The following is a 20,391-nucleotide window of genomic DNA, read 5'->3' as shown; positions in this document are numbered from 1 at the left end:
CATTTTGTTTTTAGAGTAAATTTTTTTTTAAAATAAAACTACATAATTCTCTAATCATTGTAGGTTTCCAGTCAGAACAGTTATCGAATTTAATGCCCATACGTAAGAGCCGACTAAGATAATTTTGTTTCGCTTATCCATCAAACGAGTACGTAAGCGTCTCAACGTAAAAGGATACAAACCAGCAACATTTCCAAAGAATCTTGGCGTCAGCCGACTGTTCCGAGTTTTCCAAATATTTTTTTATACAGATTAAACACATCTCTGACCCTAAATAAATGGATTATGAAACTGTTCTTATGTAATAAAATTGACTATATACTTCTACAATAATCTATACTAATATAGTAAATGCGAGTGTAACTCTGTCCGCCAAACCTTGGAACCAAATTTGATGTATTTGGTATGAAGCTTGAACTCCAAGGAACGACATAGGCTACGGTTTTTATGTTTAACACCTGACGAACATCCCTTCAAATGCGAATAAAGTCGCAGGATAGATTATTATGATATTAATGGCAATTTTAAATTTACTTGGTGGTTGGGCTTTGTGCAAGCCCGTCTGGGTACCACCAACTCATCAGATATTCTACCGCCAAACAGCAGTATTCGGTATTGTTGTATTTCGGTTTGAAGGGTGTGTAAGCCAGTCCAACTGCAGGCACAAGGGACGTAACTTAGTTCCCAAGGTTGGTGGCGCATTGGTGATGTAAGGAATGGTTAATATTTCTTACAATGCCATTGTCCATGGGCAGTGGTGATCACTTACCATCAGGTGGCCCATTTGCTCGTCCGTCTACCGATACCATAAAAAAATTGAATTACTTTTGTGCATAATATTACTCCTTTATTACAAGTGTTATGTGCTAATCAATCATTGAGGGTGTAAAATTATTTTAAGTCTTATATTGTGCCAACCGAGATATAAAAGAATTGTGATTGGTGTATGGGGACAGTGTTGGTCTTGCCGCCGTCGTAACTAGTTCTAAGTTGAGTACTTCAATTATTATTTTATACAGGCTGATCAAAACATGCTTACATGACATTACAGTTCATGAAGGTTTGTATTAGATTATGTATATGTATATTTTGCTACTTAAAGGGAGGTTGTGTAGTTACAGGATAGTCAGTTATAAGTCTTTTCAGTATAAGATTTGATACATATGTATATGGTGAACGATAGATCAGATAATTGTTGTAAAATTTTATTACGGGCGACAACTAATTAGTAATATAAAATCAAGTTATAATTATGGAATTATTCTCTAGTGCACGATCGTGAATGAACTTCACTTACTATATTTCACATAAACTACTACAACTAAAACTTCCACCGAAACCCAAAAGGCAAATCAATAAATTAAGACATCGAGATTTAAAAAAAAAGTTAGTCTGATAAACCAAGGATCCGAACATTGACACGAATCGGATTCCCACAAATTCTGAATTTACGTACGTTTCTAACTACGCATGCGCGGAACAGACTCCTGACTTGGTGGGGCTACAGTTGTATACGCGGCGTTCGCGGGTGGACGGTTTTGCCCCGAAGTGCTTCGGACACTCGCGTGTGTGAAAATATAGTGATGTGAAAAATTATGAAGTGATTTTTTCTAAGCGTGAAGTGAAACTGTTTGATTTGAGAGCTGTAATGTTTTATAATTGGAAGTAATTTTGGTGAGTAAATAGATTTTTTCTAATTTGAAATTACTTTTGAATTGTTTGACGAAAAAGTTCAGAAGTCGTATACGTTAATATACTGTAAGTTCAGGAATATTACGCAAACTTCTCTACACTTTTATTGTCACGGAATTTATTAAATAACCTTTTGAAATTAATAAATTATTAATAAAAAAATAAAATATATACATATAAATTAAATATTATACAATAAATACACAAATAATTCTTGTAAATAACTAAAATAACGTACGTCATGAATTATATTAATAAAAAATAATAAATACAATTTCCGCTATAAATGCTAGAAATAAATCACTAGAAGAAACTAAATTATATATAATCTATAAAAAAAATATATTATAAGGTTAAGATCTGGAACGGGATCGGAACTCCGAGTAATGTAGCCAATCTTTTGATTATGTCACGCTTACTTCATATTCCGAGATGAAATGCATCATACGTAGCTTAGAGTACAACTTTTTTTCATCCTATAAATTATTTATATAGTTTTTAAGCGAAAAATGATTTCATAACATTGGTAGACATACCGTCAAAAAGGTCATTTGTTGGTTAATTGGTCACCACTGGCCATATATATCTCTAAGGAACATTAATCATTCCTTACATCACCAATGTACCACCAAATTTTGGAACCAAGATGTTATCCCTTGTCTGTAGTTACATTCGTTCCCTAAAACTTCAACCCGGACAATACTAAGCAACCATCCGTATTTTATGGTCAATGCTATTTTTCGTGTGATTTAATAAAATCTGTTTGTTTAATTATTATATATAAATGGTAAATAATACTTATATACAAGATTCGTTGATTTTTATACAGGATAGATTGAATATAATATATAGTAGACTAACTCTAATTTCGCCCGCGTTTTACCTTGAGATTTAAGCTTGCTTCATATCAAATTCATACTGACAGAATTACTTCGGTCTATATTCCAATGGTTGATGAATGACTGCTAGTAAAGAAAATTCTCCGTCGGTTCCTTTTGATATAATTTTGAGTAACACTCATATATAATTTGATTTCCTTAATTGTATATAAAAGTCTATTTAAATAACGATTATGTTGATATTAATTTATACATTACATTTAGTAATGGTTAAATTTCGTTTTTTTTTTTTTGAACATTTAGTAAATTCGAGTATTTATTTTTAGGTGATGTTTAAGTCAATTCAAAAACCCGTTCTAAAGCTGCTAATCAAGCTAATCTAGCATACGTTAGTTGAGTCCGATTATAAAATGATAAAATGTTTACAAAATAAAATAGTATAATATATATTCGTAATATTTAAATAATTTCGAAAATAATTAACAGAACTTAGCTAATAAACAAAATATATCTTACGTTAAAATATATTTCATAACTAACGCGTATTATTTGATATTATTTAAAATATTACAATTTGTCATTTTACAAGCAGGATAAATAATATTTCATTTGTATTTAATTTGAATATCGGAAACGAGTAACATTAATTTTTCTTTTATCATTACAATCTTGTCCAACGACGACTCAAGAGTGTTCACAAGAGTCTACTTAAGTAAGGTGTGTTTAATATTTCATTTAGTTTCATAAATTATAAAATTATATTAAACCATAATTATTCTATAAAAATGTCGAGTTCGTTTTTCAAACGTTGCGAATAAAATATATTTTTAAATTCAGAATACATTTATCCGTTTCGAAATTTAAATTCTATTAATATAATGTTTTCTGAAAATAGAATGTTTTCATTTTTTTTTTTCTTAATTTACCTCTATTAGGGATAGAAACAAAATATATTATTACAGTATATATTTTGAACAATTACGAATAAGATGATTAAAACAGTTAAAAATATAAACGTCCCATTCATGCACTATAAAGGTATATATTATAATATACAACATATGTATGTCCAAATCAGTAACATGTAAATAGAATTTTGTCGCATAAAAATGCTCTATTATATAAGTGTTCTTTTTTAAGTTTTATAAGGTAGGTATTGTACTTAATGAATTCAGGAATGAGGTAGTAATAACATTATGTATTGCTGTTTGGCGGTAGAATATCTGATGAGTGGGTGGTATCTACCCATACGGTCTTGGAACACGTAAAATAGATAGCTGTAAAAAGGATTTGATAAAGATCGCTGTATGATATGATTTTAAATTATAGTAGCTTTATAAGCTATTCAATAAAACAAGATTCAGCAGAATGTTAAAAAAAATAATGAGTATATTTATTTACTTATAAATACGTTTAAAAATGTATATAACGTATTAATAAATGAGGCATATCATTCCGTACAATATAATGATAGCAGTGAGTTAATATTCGTTGATACGAAGATCAAGATTTTTTTATTCAATACGTTGGTGGCCGGCATGGTATGTCTTTGCATATTCACCTGCTTTTAATTCAGACTGTTGATAGGATTGTGAATTTAATTCACCTTTTATATATACAGTTAGTATATGAGTTAGTTACAATATATTATGTAAGCTTATACATTGTGTATCTGACTTTGTGGTCATTGAAACTCGACTCCCTATAAGTAGATTGTATGCCATTTACCTCTCCGATACAGGTTAAGCGGCTATTCAAGACATCACAATATCTGTCGTTATGCAGCTATAATGTAATTCTCTGTTGCGATTAACTTGGTGGTAGGGCTTTGTGCAAGCCCGTCTGGGTACGTACCACCAACTCCTGGTTGAAGGGTGAATGAGCCAGTGTAACTACAGGCACAAGGGACATAACATCTTAGTTACCAAGGCTGGACAGCACCATTGTCTACGGGCACTGGTGACCACTTTTACCATCAGGTGGCCCATTTGCTCGTCTGCCTACCGATATCATAAAAAAAACACATATCAATAAAATGATGTACATATATAAATTGATTCAGTATGTAGTCTGTGAAGTCATTTGTTTGTGTTTCCGAACTGAAAAAAATCCACCGCAATGTACATGAAACTTAAACGAGAAGACGCCGCGCGTTTCAGAGTAGATTTTAGTCTTAGATTTTTTATATAATATCTAGATAGAGTGCCGCACTACAAAAGAACTTTATTATATCGGTGTGCGTGACAGCTCCGCTTGACACTCGCCAATCGTCATACTTCTTTACTAGTGTGCGTGTACTTATTGCCCAAGTGTTTGTGCCACAATTTCTTCATGGTGTTCTCAGCTTTGACAGTCTATCTTGATATTTAAATAGTCAAAGGGTTTATTATATTACATATATTAATCAAAGAGGAAGCATTTTTTTGAGTTCCCTAACTGAAAAATTATAACTATTATACATTAGCAGCCTGTAAATTTCCCTCAGCTGGGCTAAGGCCTCCTCGCTCTTTGATGAGGTTTTGGAGTATATTCCACCATGCTGCTCCAATGCGGGTTGGTGGAATACACATGTGGCAGAATTTCGTTGAAATTAGACACATGCAGGTTTCCTCACGATTTTTTCCTTCACCGCCGAGCACGAGATGAATTGTAAACGCAAATTAAGCACATGACATTCAGTGGTGCTTGCCTGGGTTTGAACCCGAAATCATCGGTTAAGATGCACGCGTTCTAACCACTCACATTTATTCATCACTGAGCTTCTCCACTCTCATGTACAAAATTTAAAAAAAGAGTTTTTTATTGACTTTTGCAAACAAACGCTTTTAAAACAGTTTTTAGCATTAACCATTAAAACATTTTGTATGATTTTCGGCAATTCTATTGAAAATTTTATGTAAATTTTATTAATTGCTTAAAATTTTATTTACATAAAAATTATTATCATTAAATCCCAGTATAATTGGTATAGATAAATACCGCGTAGTATTAATATAATATATACATTTATCGTATTCATTCCCACAAAATAATTACCAACCATTTGCAGTCAGGTACAAGATACGGTAAGTTTTCCTTTTCACTTGTATGAATATATTACAAATGCTATTGTAGAAATAATTTAGTCCTTTCAAACATGCTAGGTATTATAAAATCATATTGAGAAGAAAACGGCATCGTTTAGATGTCCGAAAATCCACAACAGCGCAATTCTTAACAAGTATTGGGAATTGGAAAATGTGTGGCATCTTTTCTCAAAGGCTGACAACGCGCCTGCAAGACCCCAGTGTTGCAGATGTCCATGGGCGGTGTAAGTCACTTTCCATCAGGGAGCCACCTGCTCGTTTGCCACCTACTCCACAAAAATTATATTGGGTTAATCCAATTCGTCCTTTAGTATAATTGACCAACAGGTTAAATTGCGTTGAGATGAAACCTTCCTGATCTCTGTATCTGTAGTTGTGTATTGCTGTTGGCCCTACTGGCCTTTAAAACGTCACCGAACGTTGGGGCGAGTGCTAAGACTCTGCCTTAAGGTGAACCCTTTTGGGCTCGAGAGTGACGTTCGTCCTGAGGGTGTCTCCTATGAGATCGCACCTCGGCTCAGAACGTAGTCGGTGGGGTCTTCCTGATCTGAACATAGAAAACACTTATGATTTGAAAACATCCATACAATAGCGCGATGCAATGTACTACTAACGCCACCTATTATAAATCTGAGTAAACTAATGAAAATAATAACTTATGCAAAACATCATGCAAGAGTACGTGTTAGCATGAGATCATTTAAGGAGATATATTCACACCCGACAGTCTGTGATGCGTTCTAGGATTAAGCAGGCTTATCTGAAAGAGGTCTATTCACTCTTGCTCTAAAGATAACAGGTATCAATTTATCATGAAACTGATGCTGGAAATTAGATTAATTTGCTTTTCAATTATAAATCTGTACTAATATTATAAATGCGAGAGTAACCCTTTATGTCTGTCTGTCCCTCTTTCACGACCTAACCACTGTACTGAATTTGTTGAAATTTAATATGGATTAAGCTTGAACTCCAAGGAAGGAATCAGGCTTTTTTATGCCTTACAACTGACGACCACACCTAAAACGCGAGCGATGCTACGCACGACAACTAGTTTTATATAAATGAAATTAGTATGAGTTTGAAATTGATACATTTGGACATTATTTAATTGATCACGATGAAAATTGGCACAAATGAAATTAAATTTTTTTTTATTAAAATCGTTTTAATACTTATTCTATTTAGGGTTTATGGCCTAGAGGTGTAAATAGCCGAATGTTCTCATCCCTTGCTATTGTCCCCTACTACAAGCTTAAATCATAATTACAGAGGTAACAGGAAAAAAGTAATTCCTTTAAAAAAAATGTGTTGCAGGACCTCAAGTTGTATAATATACATTTTTTCAGTGCCTATGGTGTAACTTATCTTTCTGTGCCTGCATAAGTTTAGTATCAGGAAACATGACACTTAACTTTCAACAATAATATATTTTTCTAAACATAATATTCATATGATATATATATATATATATAGGGTTATTGGTAATTCGACGTATTCCCGTTAGGAGGTGATTGGGGTGATTATTTGCGATAATTTTAACTCCCATATGCATGATGCAAAAGTGAACCATTTTTGAGTTATCACGTTTTTTAGATTTTTCAAAATAAGTCAAAAATGCAACTTCAAAAATTTATTTAATAAAAAGTATCAATTAAAATCTATTTTTTCTTCTCATTTATAAAAACGAATAAACACTGGTTATTTTTCAATATTAAAATAATAATTATCATTCTAAATTTAAAAATGCGAGACGGAAAAAGATAATAATTCAATTTCTTTTTAATTTTTTTTTTCACAAAAATGCCTTAAATACAAAAAAATCGTTATGAAAATTGTCCTGCAGATTATTTTAAAAACATAACCGTCTTATCAGCTCATCAAAAATGTATAACAACTAGGAACTTATTTCAAAACAACCGAAATAAAATGACCACAAAAGACGCTGGCAGAAATTTGTATTCGAACAAAATTTAAATTCGCTCTTTGAATGTCTTGCAAATAAGTTTAATACATACCTATCCAATGCAAGATTATTCGCGTCGATTTCCTCTTCACCGGCTACCCGATGTATCAGTTTATAATAAGCGAATCCGGGAAACTGGTAGTGTTCAGAGACGACAAACTAATGAAATTGAATCAAAACAAATCCTGTCATAATTTTCGAAATTCCTAAAAAACATTTGAATAAACGTGAAGTTTCGCGGGCGACCCACTAGTGTTATTTAAATGGCGATACAACGGCGTTACATCGTAAGTCGGTTGTCAATATTTCACGAGTGAGACACGAAATGAATTCTTACAGAATCGCACTGCTGCGCTGACGTTCGAGTATGATTTTACATACTTAACTTTTTTTAATATTTTTTTTTGTTTTACGTTTAATTGTTTTTATATTTATTATTTAGCTTTTTATTTTATCGTATTGTTTAATAATTAAAACTGCGAATACCTGTGGGAATAAATTCATATAGAAAAAAAAATCATTTTGGAACAAAATTTGTACTTGTCTCGGGACTAAAACTATTTCCACGTCAAATTTCATCTAGATCGGTTCAGTTTAAGCGTGAAGAGGTAACAGATAGCACTCGTATTTATAATATTAGTATAGATATACATAATATTCCGATGTTTAATTGTATGTCTAGTATACTGAACGTAGGTGTATCTGTAATTATATACTGAGTTGAAATAAAAAAAAAAACTGCGCTCATATGTTAAAACATCATAGTATTGCGACTGCAACCTATATATAGTATCCGTGTCGTATAAAATTAGAGAATCCGCGTCCAGACGTGAAAATAAACTTTAGTTTTTTAAATTTAATGTTCGTAAGCAGACGAGTAAGTAGGTCATTGTAGGTTTTCGAAATAAAAATCATTACATGCAGCGCCAGTCAGATGCCAACCGTAAGAAGAAAGGTCTCACTATTTAATATAGTCTAACAAACCCTAAGATTAATTAAATAAAAAAAATAACACGAGTGGCTAACCTATACTTCTTTATATACTTATAATCGAACACTATTACCTTCAGTATATAACTTTAATCAACTACACAAGAATATTGCAATACATAGAGAGTTAATGAGTACATAAGAATAGTAAATATCACGACCGATACGAACAGACTCGAACCTAATCGACCGACAGACAACCGAACATTAAACCCGTTACTAAGCGTTCCGTCATATTTATGTGATTTCGCTCGGTCCAGGTTGAGGAGGGGGGAGGAGGAGTTCTTGTAAGAATAGTATTTTATCATTTATTTATACTCTAGATCGAAAATAAAAATATATTATACCACCAAGCAGCAGTACTTAGGTATTGTTGGGTTCGAGTTTAAAGAGTGAGTAAGTCAGTGTCACTACAGGCATGATGGAATTAGCAGTGGGGATGATAGGAATGGTCAAATTTTAATATCACTAATGTCTAAGAACGGTGGTGACCACTTACCATCAGATGGCTCAATTGCCTGTCTATCTAGCTGTGCTACCCGCCAAGGAGGGACCAACTCTCTAGAATGTGTAAATTGCATTAAAAGTGTGTATTTAAACAAAAGTTCACTTTATATTCTGTCATTTAAACAATTGATTTTAATTTATCCAGCGCAATTGAAAAGCGTTCACGCGCAGAAGCAACATCTTTAAAATAACCAACAACCAATTTTATTACCTTGCTAATGTTAACTTGCAAACTCCGAGCTGTTTCTGAGATTCCCCGACTGAAAAACCCCGTTATGTTTTATTGGTTCAATACAGGAACTCTAGCTCTACAAACTTAGCTGGGCATAAGACTAAGCAATAGAAAAAAAACAAACAAGTTACATATATTTATGTACGCGCGTTACAAGATATACTTTAAGTTAGTTTACTGTAAAGTAATTTAGTTTCAGTCTTTAACGATATGTAAAAGTTAGCGTTAATAGCGCAGTGGCTTACGGGCTGCCTAGCGATGTAAAAATTCACAGGTTCGATCCCATATCCTCCGGCTATTGTCGTTCCTATGGACAGCAAGTTTTTAATTGGATCGGAAAATTGAAAAATTAGTAATCCCTCAAAATGGGCCGTAGCTTCTTTTGAAAAACTTTTTTGTCATTTTTGACGACATTACGGAACGGCCGTCGTAAAAATTAACTCTCAAAGCGCCTAAGGAAGTGTAACATAAAAAATAAAACAAGTAAATCTTAAGTGGCTATCTCATTTCTATCCTTCTAATATTAATTTTATTGTGATCCAAACTGTTTTATTATTTAGCAAGGTATTGAAACTGAGGGAACTATCAAGAATTGTGGTGTTGATATAATGCCAGTGTTACAAAGGGTAGTATCGATTTAGTCCTTTGGATAAAGGCGTATTGCCTATAGAAGGAATGATTAATGCATCTTACAATGGGCTTTGAGAGCCGAGACGACTGGCCAGTGAGACACTCCAATCTTAACCAATTGTGGGCTTTAACGTCGGGCGTGCTCTTCGTTCTTAAGGAAATTAACTTCTAGAAATTACTGTTCATAAGATCTCATCTTATACCAATGTATATTAACTAAAAAAACTTAATAACTGACTTTTTTTGTATGTTGTGTTATTTTTTTTTTTTTGCGTATTAGTTTGTTTTGGCTTTGTAATTGTTCTTGTATTCCCTGTATGGTTCTACGGGTAAGAAGTTCTTTTACTGGTAAGGACCATTCAATTTTTTTGAATAATTAGTTTTTACTATAAAAAAAAAGTTGACGCAGAGGTTATTCTTCGGATTAGCTAAATTTCATCAAGTAAATATCTTAAGGTGAAATGTTAGAGTTCATTGCATCAATAAAAAAATATTGAGATGGTGGATAAACATTTAAAAAAAATCTCAAACTTGACTTAAAAGATTTTTTATGCAGAATTATTTTCAAAGCTTTGCCTTCACTCGTGATAATATAATATAATTGCACAGGATAATATTATTAAAACTATTATAATTTTTTAATAGCTTTAACACAGATCTGGTGGATCACTTACGAGATGACAAAGTTCGGGGTGATATTACAAAAAAATAAAAATATTGTATTTTAAAATATAAAAATTTTACAATTACAAGTTAAATGAAAATTTCGATCAACTAAAATAGAATCGTGTCAGCGTGAGTAACAAATGCACATTTTTAAATCCATTCGAGTTACTTTCTGTTAAGGCTTTATGCAAGGCCGCCTGGGTAGGTCCCGCCTACTCATCAGGTATTTTGCCGCTAAGCAGCTATACTTAGTATTGTTGTGTTCCGGTTTGAACAGTGAGTGAGCCAGTGTAACAGGCACGAGGGATACGATATCTTAGTTTCCAAGTTCGGTGGCGCAATGGCGATGTAAGGAATGGTTAATATTTCTAACAAGGCCAATGTCTATGGTCCGCCTACCTAAAAGTTGGTTCACGTGATGACTTTAAACTACTTCAATTCGACGCGCTAGTGTAGTATAACGAACAACTGATTCAGTCCAGGCAGGCAAAATTGCATCCATTGCAATTACAAGGGATTAATTCTTCTATGAACGTTATATCGGAAAATAACATTTAGCTTTTTTTTATAGAGTAACAGCAATATCAAATTTAACTGATTCGAGGCTTAAATATATACTATGCCATACAACATACCTTGTATGAATACAACACATTAAATATTATTAATTTTTTCTCAAACATACGAGTACATGATATTATTAGATTAGATCTTACCAATATTATAAACGCGAATGTTTGGGTGGGTGGATGTTTTAAATGGCTGAACTGATCTGAATCAAATTTGGCACAGAGATAGATTATAGTCTAGCACATGGAGTACTTTTTATATAAAGATTTAAAAGATCAGCGACATAAAATCTTGGCTCCTGAGGTTGGGTCATATCGGAATGGTTAATATTTCTTAAAGCGCTGAGCTCAATCTATGGGCGGTGGTGCTCACTTACCATCAGACGGTTCAACTGCCTATATTATTGATAAGGGAAGATATATTACTCAAGAACTGGTTGTAATGCATAACATACCAGAGCTATTAGCAAATCGCATGGAATATGTAAATCTAAGGTTTGTTTATCTTCATTCCTTTTGCATTTGGAATAGGCTATAGATACTGATACTATAGACCATTATTAACCAGCTTTCACCGGTTCGAACCGGTTTGATTTATACAAGCATTCAATACAGTCGCAGCTCAATTGATTTTAGTTATCAAACGCATGAAACAAATCGTTCGAATTCAATTTATTTTAAAATTACCAATCGCTTTTTCGATTTGGCGCGATATATAAATAACGTCGATGTTTAAATCATATGAATTTGTATTAAAAAGCAATTCGCTTATAACATTCGTCGGTTTGAAATATTTGTTTTGAATGACAAGTATTTCATGATTATATTTACTAATATTATAAATGCAAAAGTAAATTATAAACGTACAGATTTATATTAAATATGATGATTTTGTCCATCCCCGGGACTCAAACTATCACCACACAAAATTTCAATCTCCACAAAAAATTTTTGGTTTAAGCTTACGAGACACGTCTTTTGTTTTTTTTTTGTGAATTTTACATGATGTTACTAATACGGGTCGACATACTATTCCAATATCATATATAGTACATACAATAAATAAACGATGAATGGATTGTGTGAAAGGCGATATGGTTAGAAAGAATGTTACTAGTGAGATGACGTCCGACAGAGAAGTATGGAAGAAGAAGACATGCTGCGCCGACCCCGAGTAAAATTGGGATGAGGGGACAGGAAGATGATGACAAAATTATAATTAAAACATAACAACCTGTAAATTAATTAAACAAATATTTAGATTGTATAAACGCTTGTTAATTTACCAAAATTTATAAATATTAAAAGATTCAGATTCATATTCAACAAATTCAGATAGAACTGCATAATACGGTTCGCAAAAACATTAACAATAAAGTATTCGGTTAAATTATGTAACCAGAAGCGTCAGATATCAAAGTGTTTGTCAAACTTAAACTTTTCAACAAGTTTGTAGCAATTCTGAAAATTATCTGTTGTGTCTTGGGTGAGCTATTTATATTGAAGAGAATTTTTTTGAGTTTAAATATTGAACCTTATCTTGCGAAAACTGGAGCATAGTAGGCCCAGACTAGCGTCTAAATTATTTTCGTACCGACTCCTGACACAAGTGGTAAGTTTAAAAGGAGGGGTAAATAGGAATATAAGTAATTCCTTAATTAATTTGGGGCATCGCTTCAATTCTTTAAAAAAATATATTGAATCGAGCTTCAGTAAGTGTTGATACAAAAATATTTGGATTGTTAAATATATTTTTCGATTGAATAAATGAATAATCTGAGAGCGATCGTTTCATTCCCATAATAAAACAACCTATGTCAATAGACACGAATGTTTCTACGAATAAACAAACTGTGTTAAATCATGACACATATTAAAGAAACAGAATTTAATCTTTTGCAGGACGCGTTGACACATGACACGTCTCGTGTCAAGAAATCGACATAAAGGGAGAGAAAAGCGTAAAACACTCAAGTGAGCGAATGAAGAAAATACTCGTTCCTTATTTTAAAATATTTCCGTGTTCGCTTTGAAAACAATTAAAACCCCAAGTAAAAAAAAAAAAATTGAATTCCTTATTGTCTCCACTGCTGACAGGAGCTTCATTCTTCAAGAGAATCGGAATGACTGCAATTATACGAAGACAGGACTAATATTTTTGTCATAATTTCACTCATCTTTGGCTTTAATGTGAAGTGACAATGAATAACTATTCAATTTCTTATGATTAGAGCTGCACATTCAATTGCATTGCATTTTTTAGTCTAGGATACTATGTTGTGTTTTTATGAGTTCGATTCTTTAATACACATTGAAAATTGAAAAAAGCTGTATTTGACATTGCATTATGGAAAAATATTTAAAGAATATCGACTTAAATTAAATAAGTTCATTAATATATCCTAAAACCGAGATTAGGTGACGTATTGAGTAAATTTTTTACAATTTAATTATTGATAGTTTAAAATTTAGTTGAGATGTTTAATTAGCACTTAATAATGTTAACGTAGTTGCAATAAAAAGTACTTTTTTAATTAAATGTTTGAAACTAAGTTTTGCGATTAAAATAGGTTTGAATTAATACGCGAAAATGGTATTTATCTGTTTGTTCATATTTAGGTTTTATATGTTTGGACGTGGTTGTAGGGCTTTGTGCAAGTCAGTTATCATAATATATTCAACAGTTAAGCAGCAACACTTATAATTTATATTTTTCAGTTTGAAGTCTGATCCAGTGTAATTCCAAGCACAAGAGACAAGTCCCAGTTAATGACGCTTTGGCGATATAAGGAATGATAAAAAAATCTTACTGCTCCAATGTCGTAGACAGTGGTGTCCACTTACCACCAATTACCGCTTACAATAACGTAAAATCTATACTTAGTCTTTTTAAATATTTCATTGTATTTTTTATTTCTTTTACGTTAATATAAACAAAGTATTAAATGCAAACCATAGAGACTTACATCGTACTCGATAAATTATATAAAAAAAAAAAGTTTTATTAAACCTTCGGGTTAAAGTGTGTGGGTAAGCGGATAATATAGTATTAAATTTTATTACTTATTATTATCACCGTGTTTTAGCTGTCCGGGGTTAAACATAAACATAATCAGCCTGTAAATTTCCCACTGCTGGGCTAAGGCCTCCTCTCCCGTTGAGGAGAAGGTATGGAGTATATTCCACCACGCTGCTCCAATGCGGGTTGGTGGAATACACATGTGGCAGAATTTCGTTGAAATTAGACACATGTAGATTTCCTCACGATGTTTTCCTTCACCGCCGAGCACGAGATGAATTATAAACGCAAATTAAGCACATGACATTCAGTGGTGCGTGCCTGGGTTTGAACTCAAAATCATCGGTTAAGATGCACGCGTTCTAACCACTGGGCCATCTCGGGGTTAGTGGTACCTAATCTATTTATAAGTAATTCTATATTGATATGGGCTAAAAGTTATTAAATTATATACTGTTAGGTTTCGTTTTGTAGTGTGATAATAATACTAGAATTATATTTTGCATAATTAGTGGCAGTTTAGATGTACGAAGTTTTTTTTTTATGGAAAGAGGCTGATCAGATGAAAATCACTGATTTATAATTTTCAAACCGGTAACGTGTGTCTTTCTACCTTTTTTATATAAAAACGAGCAAATGGGTCACATGGTGGTGAGTGGTCACCATTCCTTATAGACATTGGCGCTGTCAGAATTTTTTAACACTGATACAACCTATGTCATGTTCAAACAATGGACATGGACAACATTACATACATTACTCTGATCCCAATGTAAGTAGCTAAAGCACTTGTGTTATGGACAATCAGAAGTAACGACGGTACCACAAACACCCAGACCCAAGACAAAATAGAAAACTTTTTCTACATCGACTCGGCCGGGAATCGAACCCGGGACCTCGGAGTGGCGTGCCCATGAAAACCGGTGCACACACTACTCGACCGCGGAGGTCGTCGAACACTTGATAACTTTGGCACCGAAGATGTATGTATGTACGCAAAACAGCTTCGGCTATCAGCGGGCTACGATCTGTCATATTTCGACAACGTTGTGAAATATCGGACGTCGATGAATATTTATAAACGGATCATTTGCGAGACATTAAAAATGTGATCGATCATTGTACGCAATTAAGTACAAAGTTGATTCAGATTCATATATGAAATTGATTTAAATCTTTAGGACTATTTACTACTGTTGACCACCACATAGCTTCGGTGTGTAAGCATTTACTAACTTCCGAGCTATCGATGTAGCTCTATTTTTGTACTTATAATATATTATTATCTATTCGATATTAGTGCTGCAGAATAGGGGTAATTTGCGCAATCTAACTTAGACGATCGAGATCGATAAAATTAAGATGTTGACTGTGCCTCTCAAATATATTCCGTGAGTATTTACGGAATATTTTCTATAATTTTGGGAGAAAACGCGATTCTTATAACTCAAACTGTTTTATTAAATGTTACATATCGAAAATTTTAATATCATTAATATAATATTTTATTTAACTAACATTACTGTATATTTGGATGTTGAAAAAGAGTAACTACCGAGTTTCTCGCCGGTTCTTCTCGGTAGAATCTAAATTAACCGGTGGTAGCTTTACTTAAAATAGTTTGTTAAATAACGATTCAAAGGTGCTTGTAAAAGCCTACTTGAATAAAGTATATTTTGATTTTTATTTTGATTACACCGCCATTTGAGGAGATTTGTACAACAACTATAACATTAGAGAATCTCTAATGTTGTTTCCTCTGTACATTTAATGAGCCCTCAGACTTACATACATAGTTTTTTAATGATATTTTTATATAAAACTTCTTCTTAATTAATAAGATTAGCCCAGCAGTGGGATGCTTAGAGGCTGTTGCTTTATGGCGTACGACTGTTGTTCAATAGAATATCGTTATATCTCTCTTAGTTTATACTTATAGTTTTAAAAATCGTCTTTTTTAAAATTTATTTTACACAATTATAATTTTGTAAATATGGTCTTAAATTAATTTTATATACATTTTGATGGAGAAAACAAAATATAAAATAATAGCTTCCGTGAATACTTTGTAGGGGTATAATAATATTTTTATATATTTCTGAAATCCGCAGCAATATATACAAATCAAATCAAACAAACACAAAAAATATGTAAGTTTTATATAGCTATATATAGCCTTTCAGATCATAAAGATTGACGCGGTAGCCAACGGTCAGAAAAACCCCGGGTTTGAAAATTCTGGAGGCTGGTAAGCAGTCTGTGTTTCGGTCCGTCGGGATTTTTCCTGACTTGCGAAAAGCCAGACGAGATACGGGACTGTACAACAAAAAAAAAAACCAATCTAGCCATGGACAAGTTAATACAGAAGTACTATATACATAAAATATATTTGAGTTCAACATACATTATTGTAAGTAGTTGCAAACAATTGAAGCTGCACAACGCTTCCCAAAAAGGGCAAAGACAAAATTGTTAAAAATTTAAAGCGCTGTATAATATTCGGAAAGATCAGCGCAAGATGCTTTAAAAGCGAGCTACGTATAACCCATGCGATACAAGAAGATAAAGTGAATCCATACAGTCGTGATAAAAACAAAGCCGTTGTTCAGCGCAGTAAAAATGCCAGGCGTAAAATGCGTTCCATGATTTAATGATTTATTAAATCTTTTGGAGGAAGAACGCATTTTGAAAAGTATCTTGGAGATTTGTTAGGTCAAATATGTTCAAGCGTTTTACTGGCTCTTAGTTTAACTTGGGAGCGTTAATGTGAAAATTAAGATTTTTGACTAAATATTCAAAAAAAAAATTTAGTTGTAATAGAAAGTAGTTAAAGGAATCCCTCAAAAAACTCAAGGGAAAATTAATTGTTCGGTTCTATAGTTAATTATGAAAGTCTTATGATAATGAATGTAGCGTATTTAGGTTTTATGCATACCTACCTATATTGAAACGTCAATAATTTTGTCCATGGTAATATTTTGACGTATGACGTACTTCCCTTCTCGTGGGGGCCGCGGCAACGTGTGCATCGTGAGAGCGCCGCGCTTAAATAAATAGCTAGTGTAAAGGTCTATTATCCTCCTCCTATAACACCAACCATCCCTTGGCTGTGTTCTTCAAGTGTGTGAAGACCAAGGGAGCGCTCCCAAGAAGAAAGTATCTTCAAAAGTAAGAGCCCAAATTTAGAGGTAACAACTCCCCTTTTTAGTCAACTAAATACAGTCCATTTATCTCTCGCGTGTACATCGAAGGTTAAGCTGGTAGTGTTTAGAACACCTGCATCTTAACTGATGCTCATGTGTTCAAACTAGAGCAAACAGTAGTAAATTTTTATGTGTTTAATTTGTGTTTATTATACATCTTATTCTCGGCGCAAGGAAAGCATCGTGAGAAAACCGTATAATTGTTCGGTAAAACAAACTTGCCAAAAGAGTCGGTTACGTCACTTTAGGTTGGAATACAATATTGAATAATAAGAAATTCCACTGACTTTAAAAACTTGTGATTCTAGAAAAGCATATAAGAGCGTGGAGTTTGCATTCGTTGAATTCAATATCAAACTAAAAAATAGTTGATCACGTATTTCATATAACAAGAAAAAATATAAGTATATAAAAATGTATGTATAAACGTAAAGATAGATACCACTCGTTCAGCATATATTCTACCACCAAACAGCAATACTTCACACTGTTGGATTCCAATTTGAAGGGTGATTGAGTCAGCGTAATTAGCACAATTGATATAAGATCTTAGTTTCCAAGGTTGGCGCCGCATTGGCCATGTAACTAATGGCTAATACTTCTTCAAGCGCAAATATAAATGGGCAACACTTACCATAGGTGACTCATTTTGCCTGTCCACCTATCATTATTATAAAATAAAACAAACAAACTTCTTCTGGTTTTTTTGTCCGTAGAATCCACATTACGAAATGGCGGGAGCTCTATTTAATTTAGTCTTGTATCGAAAGTTCCTCAGACTACAGTCTTTTGATTTTGATTTATGAGGTTCTGAATATTAATACCCATGTGACATTTGCTGTCGTCGCCATTCAGATCACGCCTCATGGTCAGCCTCGTCGCCTTTCTTGTTGCGGCTAACTGCGTTATAATGAGCTGATTGGATCTTGGAAATTTGACAGAAACGATCTTTGATAACTTAACAACATATACAGGTTTTGCGTTAAATAAATCCATGTTTGTGTTAAGACTAAAAAATACGTGCAACGAAGAAAATATAAAAAAAGGGAAATAAGGATTAACAAAGAAATATATAAAAAAACAATAAACATTAGAAACAATATTGACGTCCAAACTTTTGACACTGACGACTAAAACATCGCAAGATCACTTTAAAAAGCATTAATTTTAATTCATATGTATTTCATTCGTCTGTTTATGAAATTGTTTATGAAATTGAGCCATTATGTTGTTTGCGAGTTCAGTACAAAACACACAGACCTTTCCGACCCCCGAGGGATTAGTTGGAACCAACAAGACGAATCTTTGTCATAAAATTGTCAACAATTATATATCGTGTCTCTGAGGTCAGACAGTGGGCTCTGATGTCGTTGTATTCAGGACTTTAATTAATACGGCAATGAGTTTTTATTTTTTTTTTCAGGAAAATAAAAATATATGTATTAAAGTCCGTATTGTGAATGCGTCTTTGTGATTTTCTTTTGCGGTCCTCTAATTATACACGAATCCTTTATTTTAAGATTTATATGGAATATCCTACGTCTAATAATGTTTGGGCACAAACTTCAAACTTGAAAAAAGATAATACTAATTATACTACTGCTATTTACAACTGTTATTTTATTCTATTCTATCATTTTGCACAGACATTGTGCGACTGTGCATCTGTACTCTGGGTTACATTTTTACTTAATTATCCTTCTCCACCAAGCTGCTCCAATGCGGGTTGGTAGATTCATATATGGCAGAATTTCGTTGTAATAAGATTCATGTAGATGGATTTCTCACGATGTCTTCCTTCACCGCCGAGCATACATACATAATACATACATAATCAGCCTGTAAATTTCCCACTGCTGGGCTAAGGCCTCCTCTCCCGTTGAGGAGAAGGTATGGAGCATATTCCACCACGCTGCTCCAATGCGGGTCGGTGGAATACACATGTGGCAGAATTTCGTTGAAATTAGACACATGCAGGTTTCTTCACGATGTTTTCCTTCACCGCCGAGCACGAGATGAATTATAAACACAAATTATATACATGAAAATTTAGTGTTGCTGGCCGGGGGTTAATCCGCAGTCATCGGCTAAGATGTACGCGTTCCAACCACTGGGCCATCTCGGCTCAACTGGGCCACGCATATATGCTTTCTTGTTTTCTTGAACATCGGTGACTTATACATTGAAATACTAAATACTTCAACTATAACATAATATATTCTTTAGTTGTAATTTCCCAAATATATATATTTATTATATGACAAGAGATCTACTTTTAATAATGGACACGAGATGGCTGGTAACTAATTTCGACTAAAGCGAACGTTCTCTAGGGATATTAGCCAACTACGCAATACATATTGTAGTACAAACTTTTTTAAGTATACACAAGTACAATCGCACCATTGTAAAGAGTTCAGGCTCAAGACCAGTACCTTCGCTTGCTATGCCATTTCAAGCAACCGCCACCGCGCCGAACTTCTAGTGAGAATTTTCTGACAGATCTGATTCGAAATTTGAACCTCCAGCTGTTTGCTAGCCACTAAGCCAAGAAAGGTTTAATTTATATCCTTGAAGTGATTTCCGAGCTGTGAGTACAAAGGCAAATGATATACATTTTACTGTCGAATAAAATACTACACGCTATCACCTTTTTCTGAAAACTCACTTCGCATCTCATTTGTGAATTGTCGTAAGCCCACTCATAATACGGTACACTATTTCGATGCATATTTGCTTAGAATGTTATTTTTATGATTATCTATGTTTCGTAAGTCTGTCTAATATGTCACGTACGTGTTATGCAGTGAGTTTCGACTCATTTCTTACGGAGTCAGCTTCTTATTCCACTAAAGTGCTTCACGAGACATGATCGATGGACGATAGTTTTCTTAGAATACGGTCATTTTGTAAAACGCCACATGCGTTGACAAATTGGCGCATGTGTTCCTTCTCGTGTCGTTAAAGATGGGATCGAATCATAAGAAAATGC

The 20,391-nt window shown here is 33.3% G+C and overlaps 1 protein-coding gene across 1 annotated transcript in view; it reads left to right on the top strand.

The window, feature by feature from the left end:
• The first annotated feature begins 1,543 nt into the window (after positions 1-1,543).
• Positions 1,544-20,391, top strand: part of LOC113395461 (uncharacterized) — a 182,266-nt gene continuing 163,418 nt past the window's right edge. Inside the window, exon 1 of the mRNA XM_064218636.1 lies at positions 1,544-1,674. The gene's annotated coding sequence lies outside the window, so the exon portion shown is untranslated. The remainder of the gene's footprint in view (positions 1,675-20,391) is intronic.

Source organism: Vanessa tameamea, chromosome 23, assembly GCF_037043105.1.
Source record: "Vanessa tameamea isolate UH-Manoa-2023 chromosome 23, ilVanTame1 primary haplotype, whole genome shotgun sequence".
Taxonomy (NCBI): domain Eukaryota; kingdom Metazoa; phylum Arthropoda; class Insecta; order Lepidoptera; family Nymphalidae; genus Vanessa; species Vanessa tameamea.
Note: the sequence above shows the minus strand (reverse complement) of the source record. Positions and strands in the feature narration are given on the sequence as shown.